This window comes from Stegostoma tigrinum, chromosome 39, assembly GCF_030684315.1.
Source record: "Stegostoma tigrinum isolate sSteTig4 chromosome 39, sSteTig4.hap1, whole genome shotgun sequence".
NCBI classification, from domain to species: domain Eukaryota; kingdom Metazoa; phylum Chordata; class Chondrichthyes; order Orectolobiformes; family Stegostomatidae; genus Stegostoma; species Stegostoma tigrinum.
Window position 1 is genome coordinate 24,189,456 of NC_081392.1, and position 15,799 is coordinate 24,205,254.

Below are 15,799 nucleotides of genomic sequence, written 5' to 3' on the forward strand. Positions count from 1 at the left end.
CGAGAAACAGAGGGGCTGAAACAGAGGGCGTGAAACAGAGGGCGAGAAACAGATGGCAAGAAACAGAAGGCGAGAAACAGAGGGCGAGAAACAGAGGGGCTGAAACAGAGGGGCTGAAACAGAGGGGCTGAAACAGAGGGGCTGAAACAGAGGGCGAGAAACAGAGGGCGAGAAACAGAGGGGCTGAAACAGAGGGGCTGAAACAGAGGGGCTGAAACAGAGGGGCTGCAACAGAGGGCGAGAAACAGAGGGGCTGAAACAGAGGGCGAGAAACAGAGGGTCTGAAACAGAGGGCGAGAAACAGAGGGGCTGAAACAGAGGGGCTGAAACAGAAGGGCTGAAACAGAGGGTCTGCAACAGAGGGCGAGAAAGAGAGGGGCTGAAAGAGAGGGCGAGAAACAGAGGGGCTGAAACAGAGGGCGTGAAACAGAGGGGCTGAAACAGAGGGGCTGAAACAGAGGGGCTGAAACAGAGGGGCTGAAACAGAGGGCGCGAAACAAAGGGCGAGAACCAGAGTGCGAGAAACAGAGGGGCTGAAACAGAGGGCGAGAAACAGAGGGCGAGAAACAGAGGGCAAGAAACAGAAGGCGAGAAACAGAGGGCGAGAAACAGAGGGGCTGAAACAGAGGGGCTGAAACAGAGGGGCTGAAACAGAGGGGCTGAAACAGAGGGCGAGAAACAGAGGGCGAGAAACAGAGGGGCTGAAACAGAGGGGCTGAAACAGAGGGGCTGAAACAGAGGGGCTGAAACAGAGGGGCTGCAACAGAGGGCGAGAAACAGAGGGGCTGAAACAGAGGGCGAGAAACAGAGGGTCTGAAACAGAGGGCGAGAAACAGAGGGGCTGAAACAGAGGGGCTGAAACAGAGGGGCTGAAACAGAGGGTCTGCAACAGAGGGCGAGAAAGAGAGGGGCTGAAAGAGAGGGCGAGAAACAGAGGGGCTGAAACAGAGGGCGTGAAACCGAGGGGCTGAAACAGAGGGGCTGAAACAGAGGGGCTGTAAAAGAGGGGCTGAAACAGAGGGCGAGAAACAGAGGGGCTGATACAGAGGTCGAGAAACAGAGGGGCTGAAACAGAGGGCGTGAAGCAGAGGGCGAGAAACAGAGGGGCTGAAACACAGGGGCTGAAACAGAGGGGCTGAAACAGTGGGTCAGAAACAGAGGGCGAGAAACAGAGGGGCTGAAACAGAGGGGCTGAAACAGAGGGGCTGAAACAGAGGGGATGAAACAGAGGGCGAGAAACAGAGGGCGTGAAACAGAGTGGCTGAAACAGAGGGGCTGAAACAGAGGGCGAGAAACAGAGGGCGAGAAACAGAGGGGCTGAAACAGATGGGCTGATACAGAGGGGCTGAAACAGAGGGGCTGAAACAGAGGGGCTGCAACAGAGGGCGAGAAACAGAGGGGCTGAAACAGAGGGCGAGAAACAGAGGGGCTGAAACAGAGGGCGAGAAACAGAGGGGCTGAAACAGAGGGGCTGAAACAGAGGGTCTGAAACAGAGGGGCTGAAACAGAGGGTCTGCAACAGTGGGCGAGAAAGAGAGGGGCTGAAAGAGAGGGCGAGAAAAAGAGGGGCTGAAACAGAGGGCGAGAAACAGAGGGGCTGAAACAGAGGGGCTGAAACAGAGGGGCTGAAACAGAGGGGCTGAAAAAGAGGGGCTGAAACAGAAGGAGAGAAACAGAGGGGCTGAAACAGAGGGCGAGAAACAGAGGGGCAGAAACAGTGGGCGTGAAGCAGAGGGCGAGAAACAGAGGGGCTGAAACAGAGGGGCTGAAACAGAGGGGCTGAAACAGAGGGGCTGAAACAGAGGGCGAGAAACAGAGGGCGAGAAACAGAGTGCGAGAAACAGTGGGCGAGAAACAGAGGGCGAGAAACAGAGGGGCTGAAACAGAGGGGCTGAAACAGAGGGGCTGAAACAGAGGGGCTGAAACAGATGGGCTGAAACAGAGGGCGAGAAAAAGACGGCGAGAAACAGAGGGGCTGAAACAGCGGGGCTGAAACTGAGGGGCTGAAACAGAGGGGCTGCAACAGTTGGAGAGAAACAGAGGGGCTGAAACAGAGGGCGAGAAACAGAGGGGCTGAAACAGAGGGCGAGAAACAGAGGGCGAGAAACAGAGGAGCTGAAACAGAGGGGCTGAAACAGAGGGGCTGAAACAGAGGGGCTGAAACAGAGGGGCTGAAACAGAGGGCGAGAAACAGAGGGGCTGAAACAGAGGGGCTGAAACAGAGGGCGCGAAACAAAGGGCGAGAAACAGAGGGCGAGAAACAGATGGGATGAAACAGAGGGCGAGAAACAGAGGGCGAGAAACAGAGGGCAAGAAACAGAGGGCGAGAAACAGAGGGCGAGAAACAGAGGGGCTGAAACAGAGGGGCTGCAACAGTTGGAGAGAAACAGAGGGGCTGAAACAGATGGTGAGAAACAGAGGGGCTGAAACAGAGGGCGAGAAACAGAGGGGCTGAAACTGTGGGGCTGAAACAGAGGGGCTGAAACTGTGGGGCTGAAACAGAGGGCGAGAAACAGAGGGGCTGAAACAGAGGGGCTGAAACAGAGGGGCTGAAACAGAGGGGCTGAAACAGAGGGCGAGAAACAGTGGGCGAGAAACAGAGGGCGAGAAACAGAGGGGCTGAAACAGAGGGGCTGAAACAGAGGGGCTGAAACAGAGGGCGAGAAACAGAGGGCGAGAAACAGAGGAGCTGAAACAGAGGGGCTGAAACAGAGGGGCTGAAACAGAGGGGCTGAAACAGAGGGCGAGAAACAGAGGGGCTGAAACAGAGGGGCTGAAACAGAGGGCGCGAAACAAAGGGCGAGAAACAGAGGGCGAGAAACAGAGGGCGAGAAACAGAGGGCAAGAAACAGAGGGCGAGAAACAGAGGGCGAGAAACAGAGGGGCTGAAACAGAGGGGCTGAAACAGATTGGCTGAAACAGAGGGGCTGAAACAGAGGGCGAGAAACAGAGGGCGAGAAACAGAGGGGCTGAAACAGAGGGGCTGAAACAGAGGGCGAGAAACAGAGGGGCTGAAACAGAGGGCGAGAAACAGAGGGTCTGAAACAGAGGGCGAGAAACAGAGGGGCTGAAACAGAGGGGCTGAAACAGAGGGGCTGAAACAGAGGGTCTGCAACAGAGGGCGAGAAAGAGAGGGGCTGAAAGAGAGGGCGAGAAACAGAGGGGCTGAAACAGAGGGCGTGAAACAGAGGGGCTGAAACAGAGGGGCTGAAACAGAGGGGCTGAAACAGAGGGGCTGAAAAAGAGGGGCTGAAACAGAGGGCGAGAAACAGAGGGGATGAAACAGAGGTCGAGAAACAGAGGGGCTGAAACAGAGGGCGTGAAGCAGAGGGCGAGAAACAGAGGGGCTGAAACACAGGGGCTGAAACAGAGGGGCTGAAACAGTGGGTCTGAAACAGAGGGCGAGAAACAGAGGGGCTGAAACAGAGGGGCTGAAACAGAGAGGCTGAAACAGAGGGGATGAAACAGAGGGCGAGAAACAGAGGGGCTGAAACAGAGGGGCTGAAACAGAGGGACTGAAACAGAGGGCGAGAAACAGTGGGGCTGAAACAGAGGGCGAGAAACAGAGGGGCTGAAACAGAGGGCTTGAAACAGAGGGCGAGAAACAGAGGAGCTGAAACAGAGGGGCTGAAACAGAGGGGCTGAAACAGAGGGGCTGAAACAGAGGGGCTGAAACAGAGGGCGAGAAACAGTGGGGCTGAAACAGAGGGGCTGAACCAGAGGGTCTGAAACAGAGGGGCTGAAACAGAGGGCGAGAAACAGAGGACGAGAAACAGAGAGCGAGAAACAGAGGGCGAGAAACAGAGGGCGAGAAACAGAGGGGCTGAAACAGAGGGGCTGAAACAGAGGGACTGGAACAGTGTGAGAGAAACAGAGGGGCTGAAACAGAGGGCGAGAAACAGAAGGGGTGAAACAGAGGGCGAGAAACAGAGGGGCTGAAACAGTGGGGGTGAAACAGATGGGCTGAAACAGAGGGGCTGAAACAGAGGGCGAGAAACAGAGGGGCTGAAACAGAGGGGCTGAAACAGAGGTGCTGAAACAAAGGGTCTGAAACAGAGGGCGAGAAACAGTGGGCGAGAAACAGAGGGCGAGAAACAGAGGGGCTGAAGCAGAGGGGCTGAAACAGAGGGGCTGAAACAGAGGGCGAGAAACAGAGGGGCTGAAACAGAGGGGCTGAATCAGATGGGCTGAAACAGAGGGCGAGAAAATGAGGGCGAGAAACAGAGGGGCTGAAACAGAGGGTCTGAAACAGAGGGGCTGAAACAGAGGAGCTGCAACAGTTGGAGAGTAACAGAGGGGCTGAAACAGAGGGCGAGAAACAGAGGGGCTGAAACAGTGGGCGAGAAACAGAGGGGCTGAAACAGAGGGGCTGAAACAGAGGGGCTGAAACAGAGGGTCTGCAACAGAGGGCGCGTAATAGAGGGGCTGAAAGAGAGGGCGAGAAACAGAGGGGCTGAAACAGAGGGGCTGAAACAGAGGGCGTGAAGCAGAGGGCGAGAAACAGAGGGGCTGAAACACAGGGGCTGAAACAGAGGGGCTGAAACAGTGGGTCTGAAACAGAGGGCGAGAAACAGAGGGGCTGAAACAGAGGGGCTGAAACAGAGAGGCTGAAACAGAGGGGATGAAACAGAGGGCGAGAAACAGAGGGGCTGAAACAGAGGGGCTGAAACAGAGGGGCTGAAACAGAGGGTCTGCAACAGAGGGCGAGAAAGAGAGGGGCTGAAAGAGAGGGCGAGAAACAGAGGGGCTGAAACAGAGGGCGTGAAACAGAGGGGCTGAAACAGAGGGGCTGAAACAGAGGGGCTGAAACAGAGGGGCTGAAACAGAGGGCGCGAAACAAAGGGCGAGAACCAGAGGGCGAGAAACAGAGGGGCTGAAACAGAGGGCGAGAAACAGAGGGCGAGAAACAGAGGGCAAGAAACAGAAGGCGAGAAACAGAGGGCGAGAAACAGAGGGGCTGAAACAGAGGGGCTGAAACAGAGGGGCTGAAACAGAGGGGCTGAAACAGAGGGCGAGAAACAGAGGGCGAGAAACAGAGGGGCTGAAACAGAGGGGCTGAAACAGAGGGGCTGAAACAGAGGGGCTGAAACAGAGGGGCTGCAACAGAGGGCGAGAAACAGAGGGGCTGAAACAGAGGGAGAGAAACAGAGGGTCTGAAACAGAGGGCGAGAAACAGAGGGGCTGAAACAGAGGGGCTGAAACAGAGGGGCTGAAACAGAGGGTCTGCAACAGAGGGCGAGAAAGAGAGGGGCTGAAAGAGAGGGCAAGAAACAGAGGGGCTGAAACAGAGGGCGTGAAACCGAGGGGCTGAAACAGAGGGGCTGAAACAGAGGGGCTGAAAAAGAGGGGCTGAAAAAGAGGGGCTGAAACAGAGGGCGAGAAACAGAGGGGCTGAAACAGAGGTCGAGAAACAGAGGGGCTGAAACAGAGGGCGTGAAGCAGAGGGCGAGAAACAGAGGGGCTGAAACAGAGGGGCTGAAACAGAGGGCGCGAAACAAAGGGCGAGAAACAGAGGGCGAGAAACAGATGGGATGAAACAGAGGGCGAGAAACAGAGGGCGAGAAACAGAGGGCAAGAAACAGAGGGCGAGAAACAGAGGGCGAGAAACAGAGGGGCTGAAACAGAGGGGCTGCAACAGTTGGAGAGAAACAGAGGGGCTGAAACAGATGGTGAGAAACAGAGGGGCTGAAACAGAGGGCGAGAAACAGAGGGGCTGAAACTGTGGGGCTGAAACAGAGGGGCTGAAACTGTGGGGCTGAAACAGAGGGCGAGAAACAGAGGGGCTGAAACAGAGGGGCTGAAACAGAGGGGCTGAAACAGAGGGGCTGAAACAGAGGGCGAGAAACAGTGGGCGAGAAACAGAGGGCGAGAAACAGAGGGGCTGAAACAGAGGGGCTGAAACAGAGGGGCTGAAACAGAGGGCGAGAAACAGAGGGCGAGAAACAGAGGAGCTGAAACAGAGGGGCTGAAACAGAGGGGCTGAAACAGAGGGGCTGAAACAGAGGGCGAGAAACAGAGGGGCTGAAACAGAGGGGCTGAAACAGAGGGCGCGAAACAAAGGGCGAGAAACAGAGGGCGAGAAACAGAGGGCGAGAAACAGAGGGCAAGAAACAGAGGGCGAGAAACAGAGGGCGAGAAACAGAGGGGCTGAAACAGAGGGGCTGAAACAGATTGGCTGAAACAGAGGGGCTGAAACAGAGGGCGAGAAACAGAGGGCGAGAAACAGAGGGGCTGAAACAGAGGGGCTGAAACAGAGGGCGAGAAACAGAGGGGCTGAAACAGAGGGCGAGAAACAGAGGGTCTGAAACAGAGGGCGAGAAACAGAGGGGCTGAAACAGAGGGGCTGAAACAGAGGGGCTGAAACAGAGGGTCTGCAACAGAGGGCGAGAAAGAGAGGGGCTGAAAGAGAGGGCGAGAAACAGAGGGGCTGAAACAGAGGGCGTGAAACAGAGGGGCTGAAACAGAGGGGCTGAAACAGAGGGGCTGAAACAGAGGGGCTGAAAAAGAGGGGAAAAAACAGAGGGCGAGAAACAGAGGGGATGAAACAGAGGTCGAGAAACAGAGGGGCTGAAACAGAGGGCGTGAAGCAGAGGGCGAGAAACAGAGGGGCTGAAACACAGGGGCTGAAACAGAGGGGCTGAAACAGTGGGTCTGAAACAGAGGGCGAGAAACAGAGGGGCTGAAACAGAGGGGCTGAAACAGAGAGGCTGAAACAGAGGGGATGAAACAGAGGGCGAGAAACAGAGGGGCTGAAACAGAGGGGCTGAAACAGAGGGACTGAAACAGAGGGCGAGAAACAGTGGGGCTGAAACAGAGGGCGAGAAACAGAGGGGCTGAAACAGAGGGCTTGAAACAGAGGGCGAGAAACAGAGGAGCTGAAACAGAGGGGCTGAAACAGAGGGGCTGAAACAGAGGGGCTGAAACAGAGGGGCTGAAACAGAGGGCGAGAAACAGGGGGGCTGAAACAGAGGGGCTGAACCAGAGGGTCTGAAACAGAGGGGCTGAAACAGAGGGCGAGAAACAGAGGACGAGAAACAGAGAGCGAGAAACAGAGGGCGAGAAACAGAGGGCGAGAAACAGAGGGGCTGAAACAGAGGGGCTGAAACAGAGGGACTGGAACAGTGTGAGAGAAACAGAGGGGCTGAAACAGAGGGCGAGAAACAGAAGGGGTGAAACAGAGGGCGAGAAACAGAGGGGCTGAAACAGTGGGGGTGAAACAGATGGGCTGAAACAGAGGGGCTGAAACAGAGGGCGAGAAACAGAGGGGCTGAAACAGAGGGGCTGAAACAGAGGTGCTGAAACAAAGGGTCTGAAACAGAGGGCGAGAAACAGTGGGCGAGAAACAGAGGGCGAGAAACAGAGGGGCTGAAGCAGAGGGGCTGAAACAGAGGGGCTGAAACAGAGGGCGAGAAACAGAGGGGCTGAAACAGAGGGGCTGAATCAGATGGGCTGAAACAGAGGGCTTGAAAATGAGGGCGAGAAACAGAGGGGCTGAAACAGAGGGTCTGAAACAGAGGGGCTGAAACAGAGGAGCTGCAACAGTTGGAGAGTAACAGAGGGGCTGAAACAGAGGGCGAGAAACAGAGGGGCTGAAACAGTGGGCGAGAAACAGAGGGGCTGAAACAGAGGGGCTGAAACAGAGGGGCTGAAACAGAGGGTCTGCAACAGAGGGCGCGAAAGAGAGGGGCTGAAAGAGAGGGCGAGAAACAGAGGGGCTGAAACAGAGGGGCTGAAACAGAGGGCGTGAAGCAGAGGGCGAGAAACAGAGGGGCTGAAACACAGGGGCTGAAACAGAGGGGCTGAAACAGAGGGTCTGCAACAGTGGGCGAGAAAGAGAGGGGCTGAAAGAGAGGGCGAGAAAAAGAGGGGCTGAAACAGAGGGCGAGAAACAGAGGGGCTGAAACAGAGGGGCTGAAACAGAGGGGCTGAAACAGAGGGGCTGAAAAAGAGGGGCTGAAACAGAAGGAGAGAAACAGAGGGGCTGAAACAGAGGGCGAGAAACAGAGGGGCAGAAACAGTGGGCGTGAAGCAGAGGGCGAGAAACAGAGGGGCTGAAACAGAGGGGCTGAAACAGAGGGGCTGAAACAGAGGGGCTGAAACAGAGGGCGAGAAACAGAGGGCGAGAAACAGAGTGCGAGAAACAGTGGGCGAGAAACAGAGGGCGAGAAACAGAGGGGCTGAAACAGAGGGGCTGAAACAGAGGGGCTGAAACAGAGGGGCTGAAACAGATGGGCTGAAACAGAGGGCGAGAAAAAGACGGCGAGAAACAGAGGGGCTGAAACAGCGGGGCTGAAACTGAGGGGCTGAAACAGAGGGGCTGCAACAGTTGGAGAGAAACAGAGGGGCTGAAACAGAGGGCGAGAAACAGAGGGGCTGAAACAGAGGGCGAGAAACAGAGGGCGAGAAACAGAGGAGCTGAAACAGAGGGGCTGAAACAGAGGGGCTGAAACAGAGGGGCTGAAACAGAGGGGCTGAAACAGAGGGCGAGAAACAGAGGGGCTGAAACAGAGGGGCTGAAACAGAGGGCGCGAAACAAAGGGCGAGAAACAGAGGGCGAGAAACAGATGGGATGAAACAGAGGGCGAGAAACAGAGGGCGAGAAACAGAGGGCAAGAAACAGAGGGCGAGAAACAGAGGGCGAGAAACAGAGGGGCTGAAACAGAGGGGCTGCAACAGTTGGAGAGAAACAGAGGGGCTGAAACAGATGGTGAGAAACAGAGGGGCTGAAACAGAGGGCGAGAAACAGAGGGGCTGAAACTGTGGGGCTGAAACAGAGGGGCTGAAACTGTGGGGCTGAAACAGAGGGCGAGAAACAGAGGGGCTGAAACAGAGGGGCTGAAACAGAGGGGCTGAAACAGAGGGGCTGAAACAGAGGGCGAGAAACAGTGGGCGAGAAACAGAGGGCGAGAAACAGAGGGGCTGAAACAGAGGGGCTGAAACAGAGGGGCTGAAACAGAGGGCGAGAAACAGAGGGCGAGAAACAGAGGAGCTGAAACAGAGGGGCTGAAACAGAGGGGCTGAAACAGAGGGGCTGAAACAGAGGGCGAGAAACAGAGGGGCTGAAACAGAGGGGCTGAAACAGAGGGCGCGAAACAAAGGGCGAGAAACAGAGGGCGAGAAACAGAGGGCGAGAAACAGAGGGCAAGAAACAGAGGGCGAGAAACAGAGGGCGAGAAACAGAGGGGCTGAAACAGAGGGGCTGAAACAGATTGGCTGAAACAGAGGGGCTGAAACAGAGGGCGAGAAACAGAGGGCGAGAAACAGAGGGGCTGAAACAGAGGGGCTGAAACAGAGGGCGAGAAACAGAGGGGCTGAAACAGAGGGCGAGAAACAGAGGGTCTGAAACAGAGGGCGAGAAACAGAGGGGCTGAAACAGAGGGGCTGAAACAGAGGGGCTGAAACAGAGGGTCTGCAACAGAGGGCGAGAAAGAGAGGGGCTGAAAGAGAGGGCGAGAAACAGAGGGGCTGAAACAGAGGGCGTGAAACAGAGGGGCTGAAACAGAGGGGCTGAAACAGAGGGGCTGAAACAGAGGGGCTGAAAAAGAGGGGCTGAAACAGAGGGCGAGAAACAGAGGGGATGAAACAGAGGTCGAGAAACAGAGGGGCTGAAACAGAGGGCGTGAAGCAGAGGGCGAGAAACAGAGGGGCTGAAACACAGGGGCTGAAACAGAGGGGCTGAAACAGTGGGTCTGAAACAGAGGGCGAGAAACAGAGGGGCTGAAACAGAGGGGCTGAAACAGAGAGGCTGAAACAGAGGGGATGAAACAGAGGGCGAGAAACAGAGGGGCTGAAACAGAGGGGCTGAAACAGAGGGACTGAAACAGAGGGCGAGAAACAGTGGGGCTGAAACAGAGGGCGAGAAACAGAGGGGCTGAAACAGAGGGCTTGAAACAGAGGGCGAGAAACAGAGGAGCTGAAACAGAGGGGCTGAAACAGAGGGGCTGAAACAGAGGGGCTGAAACAGAGGGGCTGAAACAGAGGGCGAGAAACAGTGGGGCTGAAACAGAGGGGCTGAACCAGAGGGTCTGAAACAGAGGGGCTGAAACAGAGGGCGAGAAACAGAGGACGAGAAACAGAGAGCGAGAAACAGAGGGCGAGAAACAGAGGGCGAGAAACAGAGGGGCTGAAACAGAGGGGCTGAAACAGAGGGACTGGAACAGTGTGAGAGAAACAGAGGGGCTGAAACAGAGGGCGAGAAACAGAAGGGGTGAAACAGAGGGCGAGAAACAGAGGGGCTGAAACAGTGGGGGTGAAACAGATGGGCTGAAACAGAGGGGCTGAAACAGAGGGCGAGAAACAGAGGGGCTGAAACAGAGGGGCTGAAACAGAGGTGCTGAAACAAAGGGTCTGAAACAGAGGGCGAGAAACAGTGGGCGAGAAACAGAGGGCGAGAAACAGAGGGGCTGAAGCAGAGGGGCTGAAACAGAGGGGCTGAAACAGAGGGCGAGAAACAGAGGGGCTGAAACAGAGGGGCTGAATCAGATGGGCTGAAACAGAGGGCGAGAAAATGAGGGCGAGAAACAGAGGGGCTGAAACAGAGGGTCTGAAACAGAGGGGCTGAAACAGAGGAGCTGCAACAGTTGGAGAGTAACAGAGGGGCTGAAACAGAGGGCGAGAAACAGAGGGGCTGAAACAGTGGGCGAGAAACAGAGGGGCTGAAACAGAGGGGCTGAAACAGAGGGGCTGAAACAGAGGGTCTGCAACAGAGGGCGCGTATTAGAGGGGCTGAAAGAGAGGGCGAGAAACAGAGGGGCTGAAACAGAGGGGCTGAAACAGAGGGCGTGAAGCAGAGGGCGAGAAACAGAGGGGCTGAAACACAGGGGCTGAAACAGAGGGGCTGAAACAGTGGGTCTGAAACAGAGGGCGAGAAACAGAGGGGCTGAAACAGAGGGGCTGAAACAGAGAGGCTGAAACAGAGGGGATGAAACAGAGGGCGAGAAACAGAGGGGCTGAAACAGAGGGGCTGAAACAGAGGGGCTGAAACAGAGGGTCTGCAACAGAGGGCGAGAAAGAGAGGGGCTGAAAGAGAGGGCGAGAAACAGAGGGGCTGAAACAGAGGGCGTGAAACAGAGGGGCTGAAACAGAGGGGCTGAAACAGAGGGGCTGAAACAGAGGGGCTGAAACAGAGGGCGCGAAACAAAGGGCGAGAACCAGAGGGCGAGAAACAGAGGGGCTGAAACAGAGGGCGAGAAACAGAGGGCGAGAAACAGAGGGCAAGAAACAGAAGGCGAGAAACAGAGGGCGAGAAACAGAGGGGCTGAAACAGAGGGGCTGAAACAGAGGGGCTGAAACAGAGGGGCTGAAACAGAGGGCGAGAAACAGAGGGCGAGAAACAGAGGGGCTGAAACAGAGGGGCTGAAACAGAGGGGCTGAAACAGAGGGGCTGAAACAGAGGGGCTGCAACAGAGGGCGAGAAACAGAGGGGCTGAAACAGAGGGAGAGAAACAGAGGGTCTGAAACAGAGGGCGAGAAACAGAGGGGCTGAAACAGAGGGGCTGAAACAGAGGGGCTGAAACAGAGGGTCTGCAACAGAGGGCGAGAAAGAGAGGGGCTGAAAGAGAGGGCAAGAAACAGAGGGGCTGAAACAGAGGGCGTGAAACCGAGGGGCTGAAACAGAGGGGCTGAAACAGAGGGGCTGAAAAAGAGGGGCTGAAAAAGAGGGGCTGAAACAGAGGGCGAGAAACAGAGGGGCTGAAACAGAGGTCGAGAAACAGAGGGGCTGAAACAGAGGGCGTGAAGCAGAGGGCGAGAAACAGAGGGGCTGAAACAGAGGGGCTGAAACAGAGGGCGCGAAACAAAGGGCGAGAAACAGAGGGCGAGAAACAGATGGGATGAAACAGAGGGCGAGAAACAGAGGGCGAGAAACAGAGGGCAAGAAACAGAGGGCGAGAAACAGAGGGCGAGAAACAGAGGGGCTGAAACAGAGGGGCTGCAACAGTTGGAGAGAAACAGAGGGGCTGAAACAGATGGTGAGAAACAGAGGGGCTGAAACAGAGGGCGAGAAACAGAGGGGCTGAAACTGTGGGGCTGAAACAGAGGGGCTGAAACTGTGGGGCTGAAACAGAGGGCGAGAAACAGAGGGGCTGAAACAGAGGGGCTGAAACAGAGGGGCTGAAACAGAGGGGCTGAAACAGAGGGCGAGAAACAGTGGGCGAGAAACAGAGGGCGAGAAACAGAGGGGCTGAAACAGAGGGGCTGAAACAGAGGGGCTGAAACAGAGGGCGAGAAACAGAGGGCGAGAAACAGAGGAGCTGAAACAGAGGGGCTGAAACAGAGGGGCTGAAACAGAGGGGCTGAAACAGAGGGCGAGAAACAGAGGGGCTGAAACAGAGGGGCTGAAACAGAGGGCGCGAAACAAAGGGCGAGAAACAGAGGGCGAGAAACAGAGGGCGAGAAACAGAGGGCAAGAAACAGAGGGCGAGAAACAGAGGGCGAGAAACAGAGGGGCTGAAACAGAGGGGCTGAAACAGATTGGCTGAAACAGAGGGGCTGAAACAGAGGGCGAGAAACAGAGGGCGAGAAACAGAGGGGCTGAAACAGAGGGGCTGAAACAGAGGGCGAGAAACAGAGGGGCTGAAACAGAGGGCGAGAAACAGAGGGTCTGAAACAGAGGGCGAGAAACAGAGGGGCTGAAACAGAGGGGCTGAAACAGAGGGGCTGAAACAGAGGGTCTGCAACAGAGGGCGAGAAAGAGAGGGGCTGAAAGAGAGGGCGAGAAACAGAGGGGCTGAAACAGAGGGCGTGAAACAGAGGGGCTGAAACAGAGGGGCTGAAACAGAGGGGCTGAAACAGAGGGGCTGAAAAAGAGGGGCTGAAACAGAGGGCGAGAAACAGAGGGGATGAAACAGAGGTCGAGAAACAGAGGGGCTGAAACAGAGGGCGTGAAGCAGAGGGCGAGAAACAGAGGGGCTGAAACACAGGGGCTGAAACAGAGGGGCTGAAACAGTGGGTCTGAAACAGAGGGCGAGAAACAGAGGGGCTGAAACAGAGGGGCTGAAACAGAGAGGCTGAAACAGAGGGGATGAAACAGAGGGCGAGAAACAGAGGGGCTGAAACAGAGGGGCTGAAACAGAGGGACTGAAACAGAGGGCGAGAAACAGTGGGGCTGAAACAGAGGGCGAGAAACAGAGGGGCTGAAACAGAGGGCTTGAAACAGAGGGCGAGAAACAGAGGAGCTGAAACAGAGGGGCTGAAACAGAGGGGCTGAAACAGAGGGGCTGAAACAGAGGGGCTGAAACAGAGGGCGAGAAACAGTGGGGCTGAAACAGAGGGGCTGAACCAGAGGGTCTGAAACAGAGGGGCTGAAACAGAGGGCGAGAAACAGAGGACGAGAAACAGAGAGCGAGAAACAGAGGGCGAGAAACAGAGGGCGAGAAACAGAGGGGCTGAAACAGAGGGGCTGAAACAGAGGGACTGGAACAGTGTGAGAGAAACAGAGGGGCTGAAACAGAGGGCGAGAAACAGAAGGGGTGAAACAGAGGGCGAGAAACAGAGGGGCTGAAACAGTGGGGGTGAAACAGATGGGCTGAAACAGAGGGGCTGAAACAGAGGGCGAGAAACAGAGGGGCTGAAACAGAGGGGCTGAAACAGAGGTGCTGAAACAAAGGGTCTGAAACAGAGGGCGAGAAACAGTGGGCGAGAAACAGAGGGCGAGAAACAGAGGGGCTGAAGCAGAGGGGCTGAAACAGAGGGGCTGAAACAGAGGGCGAGAAACAGAGGGGCTGAAACAGAGGGGCTGAATCAGATGGGCTGAAACAGAGGGCTTGAAAATGAGGGCGAGAAACAGAGGGGCTGAAACAGAGGGTCTGAAACAGAGGGGCTGAAACAGAGGAGCTGCAACAGTTGGAGAGTAACAGAGGGGCTGAAACAGAGGGCGAGAAACAGAGGGGCTGAAACAGTGGGCGAGAAACAGAGGGGCTGAAACAGAGGGGCTGAAACAGAGGGGCTGAAACAGAGGGTCTGCAACAGAGGGCGCGAAAGAGAGGGGCTGAAAGAGAGGGCGAGAAACAGAGGGGCTGAAACAGAGGGGCTGAAACAGAGGGCGTGAAGCAGAGGGCGAGAAACAGAGGGGCTGAAACACAGGGGCTGAAACAGAGGGGCTGAAACAGTGGGTCTGAAACAGAGGGCGAGAAACAGAGGGGCTGAAACAGAGGGGCTGAAACAGAGAGGCTGAAACAGAGGGGATGAAACAGAGGGCGAGAAACAGAGGGGCTGAAACAGAGGGGCTGAAACAGAGGGGCTGAAACAGAGGGTCTGCAACAGAGGGCGAGAAAGAGAGGGGCTGAAAGAGAGGGCGAGAAACAGAGGGGCTGAAACAGAGGGCGTGAAACAGAGGGGCTGAAACAGAGGGGCTGAAACAGAGGGGCTGAAACAGAGGGGCTGAAACAGAGGGCGCGAAACAAAGGGCGAGAACCAGAGGGCGAGAAACAGAGGGGCTGAAACAGAGGGCGAGAAACAGAGGGCGAGAAACAGAGGGCAAGAAACAGAAGGCGAGAAACAGAGGGCGAGAAACAGAGGGGCTGAAACAGAGGAGCTGAAACAGAGGGGCTGAAACAGAGGGGCTGAAACAGAGGGCGAGAAACAGAGGGCGAGAAACAGAGGGGCTGAAACAGAGGGGCTGAAACAGAGGGGCTGAAACAGAGGGGCTGAAACAGAGGGGCTGCAACAGAGGGCGAGAAACAGAGGGGCTGAAACAGAGGGAGAGAAACAGAGGGTCTGAAACAGAGGGCGAGAAACAGAGGGGCTGAAACAGAGGGGCTGAAACAGAGGGGCTGAAACAGAGGGTCTGCAACAGAGGGCGAGAAAGAGAGGGGCTGAAAGAGAGGGCGAGAAACAGAGGGGCTGAAACAGAGGGCGTGAAACCGAGGGGCTGAAACAGAGGGGCTGAAACAGAGGGGCTGAAAAAGAGGGGCTGAAAAAGAGGGGCTGAAACAGAGGGCGAGAAACAGAGGGGCTGAAACAGAGGTCGAGAAACAGAGGGGCTGAAACAGAGGGCGTGAAGCAGAGGGCGAGAAACAGAGGGGCTGAAACACAGGGGCTGAAACAGAGGGGCTGAAACAGTGGGTCAGAAACAGAGGGCGAGAAACAGAGGGGCTGAAACAGAGGTTCTGAAACAGAGGGGCTGAAACAGAGGGGATGAAAAAGAGGGCGAGAAACAGAGGGCGAGAAACAGAGGGGCTGAAACAGATGGGCTGATACAGAGGGGCTGAAACAGAGGGGCTGAAACAGAGGGGCTGCAACAGAGGGCGAGAAACAGAGGGGCTGAAACAGAGGGCGAGAAATAGAGGGGCTGAAACAGAGGGCGAGAAACAGAGGGGCTGAAACAGAGGGCTGAAACAGAGGGTCTGAAACAGAGGGGCTGAAACAGAGGGTCTGCAACAGAGGGCGAGAAAGAGAGGGGCTGAAAGAGAGGGCGAGAAACAGAGGGGCTGAAACAGAGGGGCTGAAACAGAGGGGCTGAAACAGAGGGGCTGAAAAAGAGGGGCTGAAACAGAAGGAGAGAAACAGAGGGGCTGAAACAGAGGGCGAGAAACAGAGGGGCAGAAACAGTGGGCGTGAAGCAGAGGGCGAGAAACAGAGGGGCTGAAACAGAGGGGCTGAAACAGAGGGGCTGAAACAGAGGGGCTGAAACAGAGGGCGAGAAACAGAGGGGCTGAAACAGTGGGGCTGAAACAGAGGGGCTGAAACAGAGGGCGAGAAACAGAGGGCGAGAAACAGAGTGCGAGAAACAGTGGGCGAGAAACAGAGGGCGAGAAACAGAGGGGCTGAAACAGATGGGCTGAAACAGAGGGGCTGAAAC